Source organism: Macaca mulatta, chromosome 15, assembly GCF_049350105.2.
Source record: "Macaca mulatta isolate MMU2019108-1 chromosome 15, T2T-MMU8v2.0, whole genome shotgun sequence".
NCBI classification, from domain to species: domain Eukaryota; kingdom Metazoa; phylum Chordata; class Mammalia; order Primates; family Cercopithecidae; genus Macaca; species Macaca mulatta.
In genome coordinates, this window is record NC_133420.1 from 67759578 (window position 1) to 67774379 (window position 14802).

General features: G+C 35.8%; 1 long non-coding RNA gene across 1 annotated transcript in view; it reads right to left on the reverse strand.

Annotated features, from left to right (window-relative positions):
- Positions 1-11266, reverse strand: part of LOC144334807 (uncharacterized) — a 28355-nt gene extending 17089 nt beyond the window's left edge. The window contains exons 1-3 of the long non-coding RNA XR_013405046.1: positions 11182-11266; positions 9751-9832; positions 334-399 (exon numbers count right to left, since the gene is read on the reverse strand). This is a non-coding gene — a long non-coding RNA (uncharacterized LOC144334807). The remainder of the gene's footprint in view (positions 1-333; positions 400-9750; positions 9833-11181) is intronic.
- Between the last annotated feature and the right edge of the window lie 3536 nt (positions 11267-14802).

Sequence of the window (14802 nt, forward strand, 5' to 3'; positions counted from 1 at the left end):
ATGTAAGAACCAGAAACATGAATACAGTATAGAGTACAGAAAGGGAAATGTGTTCACCTTTTCATTTCAGCTGCATGGTCATTACTGGTGCCGAGAATTTTATATAACTAGTGTTTTTAAAAATTATCTTTATAAATAATGAAACTGAGACTAAGAGACATTAGATAATCTGCCACATCATGCAATACTTACACAGTGGAGTAGGAATTTAAACCTTTAATATCTAAATGAAAAAACAAAAGTGTATCACTGTTCTCCAGAGAAACAGAAGCATTGTATGTATGTGTATATATACACACCTTCAAACCCAAAGGTCATCTGCTGCAATACTGCCTCTTGCTTGGGAGGAGGCCAGTCTTTTGTTTTATTCAGGCCTTCAATTGATTACATGAGGTCTACCTACATTGTGGAGAGCAATCTGCTATACTCAAATCCCACTGATTTCAGTGTTAATCTCATTCAAAAATACCCTCACATAAATGTCTAGAATGTTTGACCACATCACTGGGCACCATGCCCAGCCAAGTTGACACATAAAATTAGCCATCACAATATGCCTGCTTTCCACTACAAATACTGACTCCTTAGGACATACATGATTATGTAATATGATATTTCATGTTACCAGGGACTGTACAACATTATGGGTTGATGCATTTAGTGAAGGAGTTATTGATTTGTGCAATGCTCAAGTTTTTAACAAAGTGGAAAAATAAAAATTCGCATCTTATCTGTCTGAGTAAATCTCATTCACTTAGCCAAAAGGATACATTTTTCTCTCAATGTGACACTTCCCGAAGTTCACTTCTGTACTTAGTAAAGTGAAATTTGCCCCATCCTTGTAAATAGCAAAGAAAGATTCAGTCTACTAGAATGCAAACTATTTTGTCTGACCCTTTGTTACAGAGGCAGAGTTTTGAGGACATGTGGAAATGGGAAGTTGAGACACTTGGAAACTTGCAATTCGTGGTGAGCCCTCTGACATCAGGCCTAGATATGGACGCAAATGATGTCAGAAATGTTGTAAAGTATAAAAATATCCCACATTTCTGTCCTCCAAATAGCACAGGCTTCTAATAATTAATAATTAAAGTCATAATTCCTCCCACCCCACACTAAGAATAATCGAATGGCAGACAGCATTATAAAATTTTATTGCCAGAGTACTATTGAAAACCTAGTGAATATATTCTCAGGATTTGCAGCTTTTACGCAGTGCTTTCAAAAGACACCCTAGACCTAAGATTTTTGGTTGATAAAGTAATTATTTATATTTTTATAATTTTCAAAAAACACATCTGCAGAAAGTATATTCCAATGGATATTAAAAGTCCCTTGTTAGGAGAGAAGCTAAGGAAGCCTTGTATTTTAAACAATTTTGTATATGATCACGTGTAACTACTGAAGTTGCTGTATAATATAGGAAACAATTTTAAAATGAAAATAGGATATTAACACATTAAAACATAGTATAGAGAAATATAGTAATTATTGATAAAAGGAATGATGAATCATAGAAATTAGACCAGAATTGGTTTTACTCACGGTCTATTCATATGTACATTTCAAAGCAATATATATTAAATGTAACAGATGCTTTTATGAATATTATTTATTTTCTGTACAGAAGTATAAGTGGAATAAATTCTGTAAATGCCACAACTATTTTTAGTTATGAAATAATGCTCTATAATTTACGTAGCCAAGAGCATGATTTCTTATTACCTAGCACATTAATTCAAAGTTGTGGGGTGAAATTCCATTAAGGTGAGAGAAAGTCATATTCATCTATTCAAGTTGCAGTATGACTAATTCACTTCGTTCTGTTGTCTAAAATAAAAATACACTAATTGTGCAAAAAATAGTGTGTGTTGAGTTACAGCTGTGTGTTGTTTGCCTAAATGAAGCTTTGTGTGATCAAGAATCTTTATGCAGTACCTGCCTAGTCATTTGTAAACTTCAAGAAACATCTCTAAGACTACATTTAACATTTATGAAGAAAATCTATCATGCTCACTGGATATATATACACATTTATGACTTTTTATCACAACCTGGCCTTTGATGTGTGGCAATCTCTGTATCTGTCTTTTAATTACCTCTCTTACCTTTTTCACATTAGATATTCCAAACTTTGATGCTTAAGTACAATTTACCCACTCATCATTCATTCTTAGAAATGTAAATGCTTTATAAAAGCAATGCCATTTCTCGCCTTACACATTTTAGAAAACAATAATTGAGGCCATAGGCCTTTATGATGACCATCCAATAGACTATTTCTCCATGCGGATAGTATGAATGGACTATAGTAATGGTATCCCTTTCCATTGGCACTACTCTCCGACTCTTCAGGCCACCCTCTAGCCCTCTGCAAAATCCTTATCCAAAGAGTCACTCACATGTGTTCTCAGAACTGCTCAGTCAGGTACCATATGGCATCTGTCAGACATTGCCTTTGTTACCTATGCTAGGAAATGTCTGCCCACCAGGCAGCTCTGCTCTCCTGGGCACCAGTGCCACAGCCACTTGTGTACTGTTGCGTTGGCCAAGTGTCAACATGATGGCTGAGTGCTTCTGTTCCTTTCATTGAGTGCCACCATGCTGCCAAGCCCTGCTGACATCACGTGCCAGGCATAACAGCAGACCATCTGGCACTATGGCTTCTGCCATCTCTTTCCAGGAGCTGCTAGAAAAGAGGGCACAGAATTTAAACCTATCAAGTGGCCTGTGATAACATGGGGGAGAATAAACCCTACTTCTTCACTTAATATTATACTCTGACAGAGGGGACTTAAGTATCCTCCTGTGTTTTCTGAGATTTTCCTGAAATTTGTTCATTATCTTACTCAAAGTCCTGTTTTTACATAGGACCTAGATATGAATTCATGAGAACTTAGAGATGATCATATTTGAGTGACAAAACTTACAAAAATGATTTAATCCATGAAGTGTCATGTTAAAAGAATGAATAAATTCATTAATTGCTTGTTTTGCCTCAGACTTCCTCAGGTAGACCCCAAGGTAAGGATTTGCAAGCAAATACTTTATTAAGTGTTCCCAGGAGAAAACAGTAAGGGAGCGCAAAAAGCAGAACCAGGAAAAGGAAGAGGTCAAACAAGGGTGTGATTTTGGATAAAATCCTGGCTCCAGTCTGATGCCATGGGGAGCTCTGTTGTGCAAACTATGCCTCAGAGTTTCTTCTATGAGGAGGTGGGATTTCTATTTTTTAATGTTTATTTTTTAAAATGGCAAAAATTGTATATTTATCATATACCACATAATGTTTTGCTATATGTAGACATTGTGGAGTGGCTAAATCAAGCTAATTCACATATGCATTACCTCACACTTTCCATCAGTCATTGGCTATGACTGCCCTGAAGTGCGGAAAATCAAACATCAAGCACTTTCCACTGTCTGAGCAGGCAACAGTGGCTCAAGTAGCCTGGGCCATTTGTTTGAAGGCAGTCACAGATGCTAGCTATTAGAAGCAAAAGCACATACATGCCAAGGGAGGGATGCACAGAAAAAGTTGAAGGGGTCCCAGGAGATCTTGGCAGGGTACTGATAGGGTCCACTGCACTCATTTACTAGTGATGGCTTGCTTCGTTTCTCAATATGAGAATAAAACAATCCTGAAGCCAGCAGAGCCAAAATAAGCCACAATGCTTTTAGAATTATATGTTCATTTTAGTTTAAGGTGACTTTAAAAAAAAAAACAACTGAACTAAACTTCACCAAAAGGATTTTCTCATATTTATTTCATAGAATCATATATTTTTGAAACCAAAGGGAACTTAGTGACTATGAACCACCAACTTGAGTTCTACCCTGTCCCACAGCCTCACAACTGTCTAGAAGAGTGTCACCTTCCAGATGTTGAACTTGTTAATAGAGCATCTATAACAGCTGTCTTTCTGTTACCACTTTTATACTATTTTCACTAAGTTATTTAGCTTGCAAAATATTTCAAAATATAGAAAGAACAAAGAATAACAGGTACCCATGTTCTCATCAATCATTTAAATAGATAATATTTGGCCAAAAATTGGCTGAGGGATCTTTTTTCTGATACAAAACAGAACATGTTATAAATTCACATACAGTGTCATCCTTCACCTTCACCAGTACTTTCAGTAATAACTTCTCCTACAAAATGAATCACTCTTTGAAAAGGGCATGTTATTATTCTTTAGCTTTTTTTTTTTGTAATGTTGCTACATTTGTTTGTAGAAAAATATGTGAATATTATCACACTTTAACTTTTTAAAAAGATTTATTATTTCGATACTCATAAATCTAATTTATTCATCTGAGCAGCCTTAGAATGTTTTATTACTTTTCCTAAGTGAAGGACACGGTAAGGTTGTGTTCCTGTTTTAGTATTAATGAAAACAGTGCCAATGAGATTTTATGCCTATTTTATATTTAAGCAGTTTTTTTCTATAGGAAATGTGGTATTGTTAGGTTGTAGTATACATGCATTGTCAACCTTTTTTTTTTTTTTTTTTTTTTGAGACAGAGTTTCACTCTTGTTGCCCAGGCTGGAGTACAATGGCACAATCTTGGCTCACTGCAACCTCTGCCTCCTGGGCTCAAGTGATTCTCCTTCCTCAGCCTCCTGAGTAGCTGGGGTTACAGGCGTGCACCACCACGCCTGGCTATTTTTTGTATTTTTGGTAGAGACAGGGTTTCACCATGTTGACCAGGCTGGTCTTGAACTCCTGATCTTAGATGATCCGCTCGCCTTAGCCTCCCAAAGTGCTAGGATTACAGGCATGAGCCACTGCACCGGTCACATCTTTGACTTTTTAAGTTTTACTCTTTAGAAATATATTTTAAAGGAATTTCTTGTTTACAAAAATAATTTATAAATTATCTTAAAAAGTCATAATATTTATTTTAAAATAATTTATTACTTAATGTACCTGAAACATCATCTTTAAGATAATGGGAAATTATGATTTGGGTTAAGTGTGTTTATTTATTTGATTGCTTTTTATTTAACTGAATCGAAATTTCATTTGCTGTGAATTATTATGATATCATTAAGGATATGGATGCCTAATATTAAAATTGAGTTAGCTGTGGACTTGGAAAGTGCAAAAACCTTTCAAATCTGCTCCAATTTTTCACTCATAGGGTATCTCCTAAATCAGATTGGTTTTTTTTATGACTAGCCATATGTAGGTTCTGTTTTCTTTTCCTTTCCCACTAAATAAATTTTGGACATGTGTTAAGTCTATCTCTAGAAACATGTTCATATACAGCCCTCCAACTCTCACATCTAAGCCTAAAAGTGCTGTGCTTGGAAATTGATAGAAAGGTATGCTTTTAGTTCTATCTCAAATTTATTTCTCATGCATATCTGTCTTTTAAAGCACAAACTCTTTATGCATATGAGTAAATGCTGACAATGCCAAAAGCTATCCAATACAACATAAAAGAGTTAAGGTTTCCAGTTCTCTTGATATTTTCTCCAAGGCTTTCCTCTTTGAGTATAGATGGTATGGTGTTGTGTTGAAAGGGGTATGATATTAGTGAAAAGGGATTTGCTTTGCTATCTAAATTTAAAACTAGTTCTATTTTATAAACCATCCTCTTCTGAATCAGGTTTGCACTAGAATGCTGTCTGAATTCCAGGGCAAGGAAGTCTTCTTGTAGCCAGTAAAATCTCAGAATATTCTGTCACCTTGTGGTCTTTGTCTTAACCTTAATTATCTTAGAATTTTAGAGTCCATGATGACATTAGGGAGTGAGTATTGAGATGAAACACGAAAGGATTATAGGTAAAAAAAAATTCATTGAAGGATTAAAAATAAAAGCCAATTCATGTAATATTCAGGGTACTTTCATATAAAAATTTATTAAATGATAAACCCCAATTCTAGATGGTTAGTAGATAATTATTATTCCCATTTTACAGATGAGAAGGCTGAGGCTCATAGAAAATAGATCATTTGTCTAAGACTAAGAGCTTGGTTGGAGGTTTTATGATTCGTGCTAGTACTTATTACTCAATATAGTCAGATGGCATTTAAGTTTTGAGAATTATATTACAACAAACCTTGAAGACATCAGTTCAAAATATTAATAAGATCTTCAGTTTTTTTCTCCAACCACTTAGAGTACATCAGCAACCTTGATGATTCCGATCAAGGTAGGTGATTCCAATGGAACTCTTCAATTTCAGCATATTTCTTGTCTTCTGACCTACATAAGCAAATTGTGTTGCTGGCACAGGAATTAAAAGCAGCCACATTGTAGTCTCTCTAGAAACAAAGTAGTATAGGATTTAAGAGCATAAACGAGGCTCACGATTCAGTTGCCTGGGTTCACATCTGAACTCTGTGATTTATTGTTATTATTTATCATATAACTATGGAACAAGTATTTAACTTCAATTTCCTCTTCTGTAAAGTGGAGATAATAATAGCACCCACCTCACAGAGTTGTTGTGATGAAGACATGAATCATAGAGTGCCAGAGAAGCATGCCTGCCGTACAGTATGTGTTATATACTTGTGTGATGTTCTTGTTATTATTATAGTAAGGGAATACTGTAGTTAGAAAGTACATGTTCAGGCATAGGTTCTCTAAGAGGTTGTCTGGACCATCCAGTCTGTGCACCAGGATCCTGTCCATAAAATGGCTGCCAAGCCTTCCCCAAAAGCTTCTTCATTGACTCAACAATAAGAGTCAAAGTAAAGTGTTGTTCAGTGACCCAATCTTGTTTTTATTATTCTTTCATTTATCATTATATCTTCAGTGACTTCTGCCTCCCTAGTTTAGCTATTGTTTATATGCTGATAACTTTAAAACGATGTCTTCAGTTTTGATTTCCCTGATGGGAGGGGGATCAATGTGAGCTTTTCCATCAAAGCCAAGCTGAGTATAACAAATGTTGGGATGCCCTTAAAAATATAACTTAAGAAATAATTATCCTGATTTGTCTTTGTATTTTTCACAGTGGAATGCAGGGTACTTCTAATGTTAAGAACTTAGAAGGCGCTAAATACATATTAAATAAATGAAATTAATTTTGTAAATTCTTAAAGAAGCAGCTGCTCCCTGTGCCTGTCTAAATTATTAAATATAAATTTCTTAATATAAAGTTTAAACTTTGAGAAAAATACCTCTTCATAAATTGAAAAACTTTCATCATTGTTTATAAAATGCAGCCACAGAGTTCTGTGCTTCCCTGAAGAACACACCATGTGTTCCCAACAACTTCTCAGAAGTAAAATTCATTAACCAGCTGTTCTTTGGTTTATGTAAATTACTTTTCCTGGAAGAACTCAAAACTGTAACCAATCAATCACTCAAAAGATCAGTGAGTGCAGTTAAGTCAATAATGCTCCCAATAAAGTCAACATTCCATATATCTGTTTCTGTTACTGATCTGTGATCCTGGAAACAATTTCATGTTTATTGTGCCTCATTCTTTCTAATTTTAAAATAAGGTCATAATTGATATTTCAAAAATTACATAAGATCTGCTAAGTAAAAGATAAATTACATTGATAATTAAATAAATTATATAATTTAAGGTGGTTTGGCCATAAATTACAACCTCATGGGATTCCAAATAATCAAAACATTATTCAAGAGACAATCATATCTTAGGGAAGTTTTTGAACTTCTCCCCCAACCCCATAATTTCATAACAATAAGTCCATGAAATAGGTATTATTATCTCTGTTTTAGAAATCAAGAAACTGAAAACCAGAGTGGAGAAGAATGATTAGAGCAAAAAGAGAGTGTGTGGGTAGTGGTGCCAGTAGAAAAAGGGGAGAAATAAAATGGATTCAGGGAAATTGGAGGAGTAAAGAACTTCTTGAAAGAAGGAGTGGTTAATAAAGTCAAATATTAAAGAAAAATTATGGAAGATGAGATAGAGAATTAGTTCTGACTTATGTTAATTAGAGGATTCTGGTAAATTTGGTAACACTCACTTTAGTGGGAAGGCAGAGGAGGAGACCAGAGTGCTAGAAGCAGAGGAATAGTGGGAGGCGAGGAAGCTGATCAGCAAATATGCTCCACTGGGGAAACGAGGCAAAGGTGAGACACGAGACTGAACAATTGCGTGAGGGAGGCAGCTTCTCAAGAAAGTTTTATGATGTTTCTCATTATTTTTCTTTTTTGTTAGTTTTACTATTGACATTGCTCTGGGACTTTTATGTGATTACAAGCAGGAACCAGAGAGGGGGAGAACCCCCCCCAAAAAATAGTAAATAGGTTTGATGATGGAGAAGGTCCCTAAGGTGGCAGGAAATTATTGAATCCCAAGCCCAGGTGAGAGACTTCAATTTCAATCAGGAGCAAAGCATAAAATGTCAGGGGCAGATAGAGATGAACATAAACAAAATAGATTTGGGATAGACTGGGAAGTTGAGTTCTCTTAAGGACAAAACAGAAGGCCCAGTCCCCTGGGACTGTATTTCCCAGGGGCTCAGTGTCCGACGTGTCTGATATACCTTCATTAAACTTAAACAAATGAGGATATTAGGGACTCTACAACTGGATATTTTAGATAATCAGAGAAAATTCTGAACCAGTTAGATGCAGACATGCCAAGCAAGTCATGGAGGAAAGGGTTAACTTAGCAGGCCTAGGTTGCTGAAACACTGTGCATTAAAAAAAAAAAAAAAAAAAAAAAAAAAAAGCCCTGTCTTTAGGACTGGCTACTGGGAGATAACCTCTGAACCCTTAGAAAATAAAATATTCCCTGCTAAGAATGTTTTTGTATGCCTGAAAAGTGTGACTAGATATGTTTATCCTAATAATATGATTTATGGCGAACACATATTTTTGTTCTGGGTGCTGGGATCTGAGTAGCTGAGGTCGGTTCACATGAGAACTACTTACATGCATGTAGACCTCAAGGCTTAGGTGAGGTTCCCTCAACCGGCATCATTTTGGCCATGGTTGCCACACATCCCTTCTGGGAGAATTGTATGTCCCTGTGTGTCTCTGCTGGAGGAACACCTGAAGTTTGCTTCTTCCTTCTTCTGGACTTCACCCCATGCACATGTTCCGTTTGATGATTTTAATTTTTGTTCTGCCATTGTAATAAAAAACAGGTACTAAGAGTATAATAGCTATCCTGAGTCCTGTGAGTTCTAGCAAATCCTAGAGCATGAAGGTGGCCTCAGGGACACACAACCCACATAATAAATGTTAATTATAAATAAATCAACACAATTTACTTATTTTATTTATTTATTTTTTTTGAGGCAGAGTCTCGCTCTGTCACCCAGGCTGGAGTGCAGTGGCGCGATCTTGGCTCACTGCAAGCTCCACCCCCCAGGTTCACGCCATTCTCCTGCCTCAGCCTCCCGAGGTAGCTGGAACTACAGGCGCCCGCCATCATGCCCAGCTAATTTTTTTTGTATTTTTAATAGAGACGGGGTTTCACCATTTTAGCCAGGATGGTCTCGATCTCCTGACCTCACGATCCACCCGCCTTGGCCTCCCAAAGTGTTGGGATTACAGGCGTGGGCCACTGCGCCTGGCCCATAATTTACTATTTTTTAAAAGGTGTTTGTTTTTCATGGCTTAGTGAATTGTTTATTTATTATTTATTGATGAAGTGCCCACTAAGGTCCAGGCACTGTACTAGGTAGAGAACATAGGTTATGAGCCTATGTCTCCACTCATGGAGCTTGGGAGAAGCACAGAGGTAACAAATTAAGAAAAAAAAACACATCAAGTATGATAAGTGCCAAATAGCAAATATAAACTCACCAACAGACAGACTGAGACAGGGACACTTTGGATGGTATGGTCTTCATTGAGAGAGAACTTGCTGGAAAGAACATGCAAAGATCTGGATGGAAGATCAGCAAATTTAAAGGCCTTCAGGGTAAGAATCAGGTTAACATATTTTTTTGAATAGAGAAAAGACAAATTGACTAGAGAATAAATTAACAAGAGGGTGATTTGTAAAAATTGAAATCAGAGCTTGGAAAATATTACACATATATATAGTTGGACTACATATATATTTTTCCATATATAAAAAATAATACTAAAAAATATATATGTAGTCATTTATATATATGAAAATATATGTAGTCATCAATATATAAACATATGTAGTCCAACTATATAAACATATATGTAGTCATTTATATATATATAATTGGACTACATATGTTTATATATATATAGTTGGACTAATACATGTTTTTTTAAGTACCCCTTATTAACGTGAACAGTCTCTCTCACTTTAGTATATGGAAATCTTTTACTTTATCTTTATGCTCATTGGTATTTTACTGTGGTGTTTTGGTTTAATTTAGTAACTATTAATCATTGCTACCATGTTGACCAGAATGCTTTTCTTTGTATTTGAACTAAATAACACATGGAGAGTACAATGCATTTGAACATAGTTTTTAATCTTCATATTTTCTACTGTAAATAAGATTATTTGAATTTGTAGCATAGTTTTCCATAGAATTATAATAATAATTTTTCAAAATCTCTGTGGTAAACACTTCCTATTTGATTTAAGACAATTAATGGATATATAAATAGGATATAAGAAATCATCTAAAAGCTTTTCACATTGAGTTACTGTCTTGTATAAATACTTCTTGATATAGACACCCATTAATGACATTCCTCTTTCCTTGAGCACCTGTTCCTGGTAAAAACAAGGGCTATATTGATTTGCCGCAATTTATCTTCTCCCAGGATTTTTGTCTTGACAGTGTGAGAAGATTAATTGGAATTAATGGCATTTGCACAGCTAATTAAAGTCACTCTTCCTAAAGTCAAATCAATTCCTTTAATCAGAAGAGTGACAAAGCTTTGCTTACTTGTTATAGTCTGCATGTAAATGTTCCCTGGATAAATCAGAATCTCTGCAAACATTAGGCACTGAATACAGTAAGTACTTGGGTTGGCCGGGAATTTCTGTCACACTTAGTAATTTACAAAATGTCATTTATGCCGCTTATGCATATACTATACATGTTTTAAATTAAGTGCAATAAAACAAAATTTACATGTACTGTATATGTAAATATATAGTTTATCTTTAAAGATACCTGCATGTGTAAATCCTCAGGATAATTCTTAGGTAAATGTATTAGCCCATTTTCACACTGCTGATAAAAGCATACCCCAAACTGGATAATTTATAAAGAATAAGAGGTTTAATGGACTCACAGTTCCACATGGCTGAGGAGGCCTCACAATCATGGCGGAAGGCGAAGAGCAGCAAAGTCACCTCTTACATGGTGGCAGGCAGGAGGGCTTGCGTAGGGGAACTCCCTTTTATAAAACCACCAGATCTCGTGAGACTTTTTCTCTATCACGAGAACAGCATGGGAAAGACCTGCCCCCATAATTCAGTTACCTCCCACTGAGTCTCTCCCACAACACGTGGGGGGGAATTATGGGAGCTACAGTTCAAGATGAGATTTGGGTGGGGACACCTCCAAACCTATCAGTAAAGATCACATAATGCAAGAAGAAGCACAGAATTAGTAATTATTGGTCCATTCAGGCATCAAATCTGTATTTAGTTGATATTGTCTGAATTTATCACATTCTGCCAATTCCTTTCTCCACATTGGCTATATATTTATAGAGTAGTTGTCCATTAAAGACTGAATAATTTAGCCAAAATGAATACATATTTCTGAGGGAAAATTTAGGCAGATACATCAAAATTTTGTCTCTGTTGCCGTTCACTGCCAATACAACAATGCCGTAGCATTAAATACAGGAGTGGAGCAATGAGAAAGAGGACCTGTGCATTTCCTTCTTCGTTATGTTAGAAATATATATGTTCTAGACAAGAAGGGAGAATAGAGAACACATAAAAAATAAAGCAGGATAGTATTTGGGATGAGCTAAAGACAGTTTGTAATATAAGTGACAGTAATATTTGCTCTGTGATAGTGTAAACATCAAACACTTATCAAATGTCCCTGGCTATGTTTTTGTTTTGGATACCTCTTGGGCACAGCTTAACAGTCTCTTGGTCTGTCCACTTAGCCCAGTCATGGCTGTAATGTTTTCAGTGGGCTTCAGCGATTTTTAGTACTAAGCAGCTGGCCTCAAATATTTATGGAGTGTTTTTTTCTTTCAGAACGGTCTCTCATTCTGACAATGAACACATGCATTCATGTATGCACAAACTCAAAATGCAGGGAACTAATGCCCCCTCAGCAAACCAAACAATGAGGGGTAGGAAATGATAGATTAATCTGTAACATATTCTATAGGCTCCCAAGAAGGGGGACTAATTAGATGAAACACTTTAGTCACAGATACAGCCGGTTTAAGAAAACCTCTGTGAATTGGCTTACTTGCCTTTCTTGCCTTCATCTTTCCATCTTTTAGTTCTTCACTCTTGCTCTCTGGGACCACTTTTCTATTAACCCAATTAACCTGTATCTTTACGCATCTTTTTTTTTTTTTTTCTTTTGAGACGGAGTCTTGCTCTGTTGCTAAGGCTGGAGTGCAACGGTGCAACCCCGGCTCACTGTAACCTCCACCTCCTGGGTTCAAGTGATTGTCGTGCCTCAGCCTCTTGAGTACGTGGGATTACACATACTCACCACCACACCCAGCTGTTTTTTTTTGTTTTTTGTTTTTGTATTTTTAGTAGCAATGGGGTTTCACCATGTTGGACAGGCTGGTCTTGAACTCAAGTGATCCACCTTCCTTGGCCTACCGAAGTTCTGGGATTACAGTTGTGGACACCCAGCCCACAGCCCTTATTTTATACTCTATGCTCAGGGAATACGGGCTGTGATAGTTGTGATATATGCATGTGATGCTGTAATACTGCAATAAACATAAAATATCTGTAAAAAATAGTGTGAAATAAAAGTGTAAGAACTGATCAAGAAAATAATCCAAGATTTTAAAACCACACAGAACCACTGCTATAGTTTGAAATTTGTCCCCAAATTTTGTGTGTTGAAAATTTATTACCCAGATTCACATGTTGATGGTATGTAGAGGTGGGGCCTTTGAGAGGTAATTAAAATTAGATAAAGTCATCAGAGTGGGGCCCCATGATGGTACTGGTGGCTTGTAGGAAGAAGAAGAAAGACCTGAGCACATACACTCTTGTTCTGTCTTGCCAGATAATGTCCTCTGTCATGTTATAATGCAGCAAGAAGGCTCTTATCAGATGCCAATGCCATACTCTTGGACTTCTCAGCCACCAGAACCATGAACTAAATAAAGTTTCATTGTTTGTAAATGTTCCTAGTATTTTATCATAGCAAAATAAAATGAACTAAGACAACTGCTTTTTTTTTTTTTTTTTTTTTTTGAAGTGAGGAGGGGAGAGGTCATCCCAACATATGGCATATAAAAATAAATCGATTGGCCTTTGAGAATTTACTATTTTTCATGCATTAATTTGGAACAATTCAAACAACTGATGGTGACAGTACCCTTGGTACATACTTTTGATTGATTAACGATGATGAGAGATGCATTTATCGACTTGGAATCAGGTGATCTCCAGTTACTGAAGCATCACTAATATGTAGATAATATTATTTTTAAATATGTCTTATGGCATTTCTGAGATTGAAGTTAATTTAATTTCTTTACAAAGTGACCTATACATGGAGTAAATATATACAAACTTATAGCTAAGTGTCTAATATGTAGAAGACATACCTAATAAATGCTTAAGTAAATATTTAAGCCTGTATATTATCAAGTATTCATACTAACTATATCCCACTGTGTTGTTATCCTACCTGCCTAAGCCAAGTAATTTGTACTCCAACAATCCAGTTAAGTTCACAAAGTTTTGCTCTGATTTTACCTCTTCTAACTATTTGAAATGAGCAACCAGAGATTTAGAGATTTATTTTCTTCTCATATAACTAATGAGAAGTCTATTGGTTATTAAATTAAAGCCCTTACTTTCTAAACTAGGATTAAGAGAAAAAGTTGCTATTCTTTCTCCCCAAAGAGACAAATCTAAAAAATAAAATCTAAAATAACAACCAATATCAGAATTTTCTAGAAATTAGCACAGAAACATCAATCCTCCTCTCAGGTTATACTTTGAATTTAAGTATTGCAGATAATTTTTGTAGGTTTGAGCTGTGAGAAGAACATGTCAATGCCAATTGAGAAAAAAAAGTTAAAAATAACAATAAAACTAAATGAAAAAATCCTCTTGATATACTATATTAATTAAACTATCAATGAAAGAATAACGACTAGAAATTTTTTGAGGGATTAATACAGGTGAAGTAGAGTGCCTAGTAAGGTAGAACTTTGTGTCTAACTACTTCCATATATATGAGCTCCTAAATAATTTGTCAAGGCTTCCCAGGGCTGACTTCTATAGATAATAGAAATTTTCAGACAGTGGGAGGGAACATAAGAGTGTCTTTTCTTAGTGATGTAAATAAGTCTCCTCTAAAACTCATGTTGAAAAGTAATTGCGGTTGTAACAGTATTAAGAGGTGGACCCCTTGAGAGGTGATTAGGACATGAGGGCTCTGCCCGCTCTTATGAAAGGGAAACTTCAACTTTCTTTTGCCCTTCTACTGTCTGCCCTGTGATGATGCTGCAAGAGGGCCCTTGTAAGATACTGGCACCTTGATCTTGGACATTCCAGCCTCCTGAACTGTGTAAAGATAAAATTCTACTCTATAAATTATCCAGTCTTGGAGATTCTGTGAGAGTAGCACAAATGGGCTGACAAAGGACCTCCTATTTTTTTCCACTGGAAGTCAATAAAGGCTTCTTAATAACTTAGCTTTGAACATGGCATATATCATTTTGCTTAAGGATACCAGG